The 7,010-nt window shown below is 40.9% G+C and overlaps 1 long non-coding RNA gene across 1 annotated transcript; it reads right to left on the bottom strand.

Annotated features, from left to right (window-relative positions):
- Positions 1–1,842: 1,842 nt before the first annotated feature.
- LOC106534485 (uncharacterized) lies at positions 1,843–4,008 on the bottom strand. The gene is made up of 2 exons (XR_001312351.1): positions 3,562–4,008; positions 1,843–3,484 (listed from the first exon to the last, which is right to left on the bottom strand). It is a non-coding gene; the product is annotated as an uncharacterized LOC106534485 (long non-coding RNA).
- Positions 4,009–7,010: the final 3,002 nt, after the last annotated feature.

The raw sequence follows: 7,010 nt of genomic DNA, 5'->3' as shown, positions 1-7,010 counted from the left end.
TAATTATGACATCTTATCTCGTAATTATGAGATCAGGATCTCGTAATTACGACAGCTCGTATGAGATCAGGATCTCGTAATTACGACAGCTCATATGAGATCAGGATTTCGTATTACGACAGCTCGTATGAGATCAGGATCTTGTAATTATGACATCTTATCTCGTATGAGATCAGGATCTCGTAATTATGACATCTTATCTCGTAATTATGAGATCAGGATCTCCTAGTTATGACATCTTTTCTCGTAATTATGAGATCAGGACCTCGTAATTACGACAGCTCGTATGAGATCAGGATCTCGTAATTACGACAGCTCATATGAGATCAGGATTTCGTAAATATGACATCTTATCTCGTAATTATGAGATCAGCATTTRGTAATTACGACAGCTCGTATGAGATCAGGATCTCGTAATCATGACATCTTATCTCGTATGAGATCAGGATCTCGTAATTATGACATCTTATCTCGTAATTATGAGATTAGGATCTCGTAATCATGACATCTTATCTCATAATTATGAGATCAGGATCTCGTAATTATGACATCTTATCTCGTAATTATGAGATCAGGATCTCGTAATTACGATAGCTCGTATGAGATCAGGACCTCGAAATTATGACATCTTATCTCGTATGAGATCAGTATCTCGTAATTATGACATCTTATCTCGTAATTATGAGATCAGGACCTGGTAATTACGACAGCTCTAATGAGATCAGGATCTCGTATTTATGACATCTTATCTCTTAATTATGAGATCAGGATCTCGTAATTATGACATCTTATCTCGTAATTATGAGATCAGGATCTCGTAATTATGACATCTTATCTCGTAATTATGAGATCAGGATCTCGTAATTATGACGTCTCGTAAATATGAGATCAGGATCTCGTAATTATGAAATTTTATCTCATAATCATGTGATCAGGATCTCGTAATTATGACAGCTTGTATGAGATCAGGATCTCGTAATTATGACATCTTATCTTTTAGATCAGGATCTCGTAATTATGACATATTGTAATAATGAGATCAGGATCTCGTAATTATGACATCTTATCTCGTATGAGATCAGGATCTCGTAATTATGACATCTTATCTCGTATGAGATCAGGATCTCATAAATATGACATCTTATCTCATAATTATGAGATCAGGATTTTGTAATTATGACATCTTATCTCGTAATTATGAAATCAGGATCTCGTAATTATGACAGCTCACATGAGATCAGGATTTCATAAATATGACATCTTATCTCCTAATTCTGAGATCAGGTTCTCGTAATTATGACATTTATCTCGTAATTATGTGATTTGGATCTCGTATTTATCTTTTCTCATAATTATGAGATATTTTCTCATCTCATAATTATGAGATCTTTTCTCGTAATTAAGAGATCTTTTCTCGTAAATATGAGATAATATCTCATATTTTCTTCCAKGTTTTAAGGAGTTATTTTAAGTTTTCTTTTTATACAGTATGGTGATGTCAACAATTGATTTAAAACGGCTCAAGGGTTCCTTTCTTTGGCCCTAGGGCTATCTTTAATTCATGTMTACTAATTTGTAGTTGACATGCTAATCGATCTTCATGACAACAGATGTAAAAGCTTTTAGAAAGGAATTTCCTGAGATCAAAAACCTCCACTGAATCACTTAAACAGGTTCAAACAACCATCCCTAATGACTGATCAGTTTTAGACATGAAATATCTGTTAAACAGGAGAGGTTGCTGAGAAGATGATGTCACAACAAAGGTTAACTGAGCACAAGTGTAGATGATTGAAAGCTTCAAATGATAAATGAATTAATTGATGTTAGCCACTAAGAACATGAAAGTAAACAATTTTTATTGAAATTGTAGGTCATGTCACACTCAGCATGTGCCTTTAGACAATGGAGTGGTAACATTGTCCCACAGCTGCCACACTCAGTACATTTCCATGAAGTTAGATTAGGCAACATAGTGTGGACAGGCCACTTTATGAAGCTACTGTTGCTGCACAAGTACAAAAGTATTCAACCACAGAAATCCTGCTTAATAGCTGGCAGTTGAGTTCTTGAAGGCCTTTTCTGATTGGCCAAGTCAAAAACAATTCGCTGGTGAAAAATCATTATCATACTGAAGTGTAAGAGCGGAAAGCTTTACAACTCTGTGCATTTTATCAGCGGTGGAAACTTGTAGGTTTTGCCATGTTGTTGTTAGAAATTGTGTTTTTGATTTGTCTTTTCTTGTGCTTCTCCTCTTACCTCAGATCCAAAGCCTTCAGCAAGGACTTGTGGTATTTGTGCAGAGTGCTTAGGCCAATTTAGCTCCTAATAAATATTTAAATACAGAAAAAAATTCAACTCTCAACCACACTGACAACACGTGGTTATTCAACTAAACTAAATGCAAAAAAGCAAACAAGGTTGCAGGTACATTTATATATGTTAAGTTTCTTAATCATTTTGTTAATACTGATTACTACAAATAAAAATAATACCAACAATAACTGACCCGATGATTCAGCAACTAGTTTTCTTTATAAGTGATATGAGAAAATTCAGGTCTAGTTTCTACTATATAAACAAAATAATTTAAAACATCATATTATTAGAATACGCCCTCTAACATCTGGCTCAGTGTTCGCTTTTCAAAAGCAATGTCTGTCAATCTGTAGATGAGCTGCACAGCAGCAGCTCCAGCAAAGAGCATCAAGTTCTGTCATGAACTCAGTGACCTGCAGTAGCAATCACAGCCGCTGGATGGTGACAAACTGCATCAATGTCTCCCTGAAAACTGAACTTGGTCTCTGGAAGACCAGAATAACTCTCAAATTACATTTTGGCCTTTGAAAACAGCAACATGGAGGACAAGCACTTCAAAGTTTCAGCTCCACTGGCTGAGGACACTCGACTGTGGACTCCCTGTTGACAGATGGACTGGGAGCAGGGAAGACAAGCAGATGTTTGAGGACCAGCAGATGTTTTGGTTTTCGAAGTACAGACCTAACAGCATCCATGCTGTCACAGGCTACGACACTGAGAGGCTGAACAGAGAAAAACAGGGAATAGGGAGGGGATGAGTAAAAACGGGAATGTAAGCAGAGAACAGACATAATAAGGAAAACAAGAAAAGGGAGGGAGTTTCAGAGAAAGTGAGAGTAAGCACAACACTGGGGAGCAGGAGGATGGGGGTGGYGGACTCCGATAGGGGAGGGAGAGTGGTTTTATCCTCATGTGCACTCACTTAGAGGGGTCAGTGAGTGCAACTGTTCTTCCCCAGCCTGTCACAACAGCGTGGCTATCACAATGCATATTCATCTCCGTCACTCTGAACTGCAACACATGCAGGCTAAATGCAAACACYCAGGACATCTGCAGACGCTTCTGCTCTCATTAAATCATCAGCAACAACATAACAGCAGCATAAACAGTCCTTTTACTGACCTGCGTCACAGCACCACCATCATCCGCCGTGTTTGGGTTTGAGCTGCYTCAGAAACACAGCAAAGTGAAACAACTGTTGAATTAAAGGGCTAGACTTGTCCTGAAGAGAATCTGTCTTACCAGGTGAAGGAGGGAAGGTGTGCAGGTCAGTGCAGAGAGGATGTCCATGCCGAGCCAGCAGTGTCTTCTTTCCCATGTAGCGCACGTACTGCAGAGGCCAGGGAGAGGGACAGTCAACCACATGGCAGAGACACATGCAGAGAGCGTGAGGAAAGCTGGGGGGGAGGGACAGGCACTGAACAGGAAAAGGTACAAGAGTGAAAGTGTGAAAAACACAGGGCACTTTAAAGGGTGGGAGAGGGCAAATGAGCAGCTAACTGAAGGAAGAGAGAAAGAGAATCGTTTGGAGGCTGAACTTGTTGTTGAGTTTAGAGCCGTAGGGTAGGAGTGTTCAGCACGCACAGAAGAACAGCACCATTATTCTGTTTTTGGTGGCAACCAGCTCTTACACAACAAGGAAACTAAGCCAAGATCAATCCATCTTCCTTTTCTTCTTCTACTCTACCACTTTCATTCCATCACTCCATTTTTACACCTCGTCCCCTGAGCCAAGGTGGGTTGTTTTCAGGAGAAGCATCAAGGGCCTGGATTACAGGAAGAGGAGAGGGAATTAACGGGGTAAATGGAGTTTGAATGGGGGAGGAAAGGAGGGGGTTTACCAAGGACTCAATTTCCCAGGAAACTCAGCAAAACAAAAACAACACATATTCTCTTTTCCTGGCAGAGTGCTGGGAAGTTAGGGGCCGGCCATGAGSAACTGTTACGCACACTTACTGAGAAATGATTACACAACTGGGCCCCTAAAACACTGAAACTGTGTTGTTTTTTCTGTAACCAAAACTGTTACAATCAAAACAAAGACTGTCAGGTATGGGCTGCCATTTGTAAAGTTACACGGTCAAAAATTTCCAATATTTTTGTTTTATTTAGCCTTTTACAAGAAAAAAAGAACAGATCTATTTTTCAGTATCAGTTTTTCACCATTTGATTCATACATTTATAAATGTCATAGTTTATAAACTAAATATTTAACTTAAAAACTAAATATTTAGTAAACAAGATAATATTTAACTTGTGACTTAAATATTTAGGTTGCTAGCTAAATATTTAAGTTAAATATTTAGATGGCTAGCTAAATATTTAAGTTGCAACCTAAATATATTGGTAGCTACCTAAATATTTAAGTTAAATATTTATATGGCTAGCTAAATATTTAACTTGCTAGCTAAATATTTAACTTGCTAGCCAAATATTTAAGTTGCAACCTAAATATTTAGGTAGCTAGCTAAATATTTAAGTGGCGGGCTGAATATTTAATTTGTTAGCTAAATATTTAGCTCAAAACTAAATATTTAAGTTACAAGTTAAATATTTAGATGGTTAGCTAAATATTTAATTTGCTAGCTAATTATTGAAGTTGCAACCTAAATATTTTGGTAGCTATGTAAATATTTAAGTTGGAACCTAAATATTTAGGTAGCTAGGTAAATATTTAAGTGGCGAGCTAAATATTTAACTTGATAACTAGATATTTAAGTTCCAACCAAAATATTTAGGTAGCTTGTTAGGTTGTTAGAAATGAGCTCTGATAAAAGGCCGGACCTCAAAGGAAGATTTAACCATTTATTATAGTTAAACACAAACTTGACGTTTCTTTGGTTTAGCAGCAGATCCGGGTCAGTCAGTTCTGGACATAGAGAGACAGGATTAGTGGCGGGACAAGACTGGTAAATGAAATAAACTTTAACCAAAGCCACTAACCTGTTCTTCGCTGAATGAGMCCGTGAAGAAACACTGACAGAGTTGCTTTGGTTCCGGAAAGAGGCAGTGACGTCACTGTTTGTTTGTTTTTGGGTGGGATCCAAGAGACTGAGAATGGGTCGTTGGGCAGGCAAGGTTCATACACAAGAATCTGAAGTGCAAATCTGAGTTTGAGGGAGGAGGCAAGATTCTTGTTTCCGTGGGACAGGCGTGGGTCATTTTCCAGGAAGTCCGAAGGAGTGAAGTGCCGTTCAGGGAAGAAAGCAGAGACGTGAGRCAAAAAAACAGAACAAGGTTGTTACCGTGAGAGCAGGTGGCAGGACAAAACCAAGAGGAGCAGAGGCAGGAGTCAAAAAAACCGGTGGACATGAACGAGGTCGAGGACACAGGACAAGAACGAGGCATGGGGACAGAACGCTGGATAATCACAGGCAAGGCTGATGAGAATCTGGCCATGAGCAGAGGTGAGAGGCTGGCTTAAGTAGTGGAGGACGCAGGTGATGTGAATGAGCTGATTGCATGAGATAATGACAGGAGGGACAGAAAACAAGAGCAGGCAGGGACAGACTGTGAAATAATATACATAATCATGACAGAACCCCACTCTTAAGGTCCGGTTCCTGGCGGACCTCTGGATGGACCAGGCTGGGCTGGATGATCCCTATTAAACTTCTTGATGAGATCTTTATCCAGGATGTGACGTGCAGGAACCCAAGGCCTCTCCTCAGGACCYTATCCCTCCCAGTCCACCAGGCATTGGATGCCTCGTCCCCATTGGCGAGACTTCAGAAGGCGATTGACCATAAAGGCAGGCCCACCGTCGATGAATCGGACGGGTGGAGGGGGTCTGGAGGAGGGCACAAATCTGGACTGGATGACTGGTTTGACCCGGGACACATGGAACGTAGGGTGTACTCTCATAGACCCTGGAAGCCTGAGTCTGACTGCCACCGGGTTCACAACTTTGGAAATGGGAAAAGGGCCCACGAACCGAGGTGCCAGTTTACGGCATTCCATCCTCAGTGGCAGGTCTTTTGTGGACAACCACACTCTGTCACCAACTTGATACTGGGGAGCGTGGATCCTCCTTCCGTTGGCAGTTCTGGAAGCAATAAGGGAGGATTTCAAGAGTTTCTTGCGAGCTGCTCTCCATATTCTCTGACATCTTTGGGCTGCCTGATGTGCTGAGGGAACTTGAGCTGCTCGTTCGTTGGCTGTGAACTCCGTTGGATGAAATCAGTAGACTGCGTAGAATGGGGAAAGACCAGTGGCGCCTGCAGGTAAGGTGTTGATTGCTTGTTCCACCAAGGGAAGATATTCCGCCCACTTAGTTGGGTTGTTGTCACAGAGGACCCTTAGGCGGGTCTCCAGCTCCTGATTGGCCCTCTCTGTTTGGCCATCAGTCAGAGGGTGAAAACCTGAAGAAAAACTGATGGTTATATCAAGGTTGGAGCAGAACTCCTTCCAAAAACCAGAAATGAACTGTGGACCTTGGTCAGACACAATGTCCTTAGGTAGACCATGAAGTCTGAAGACCTCCTTGATAAATATCTGACTTAATTCTTTGGCCGAAGGAAGTTTGTCCAGGGCTAAAAGATGCACCATCTTAGAGAAATGATCCACAATGGTGAGGATGACTGTCTTACCCTCAGACTGCAGCAGGCCAGTAACAAAGTCCATAGAGATGTGGGACCAAGGACGTGATGGGATGGGGAGCAGTCTCAGGAGACCCGCCAATGGGTGTCGAG

This window comes from Austrofundulus limnaeus, unplaced genomic scaffold (assembly GCF_001266775.1).
Source record: "Austrofundulus limnaeus strain Quisiro unplaced genomic scaffold, Austrofundulus_limnaeus-1.0 Scaffold1186, whole genome shotgun sequence".
NCBI classification, from domain to species: domain Eukaryota; kingdom Metazoa; phylum Chordata; class Actinopteri; order Cyprinodontiformes; family Rivulidae; genus Austrofundulus; species Austrofundulus limnaeus.
The sequence above is the reverse complement of the archived record's forward strand: the minus strand, read 5'-3'. Positions and strand labels throughout refer to the sequence as shown.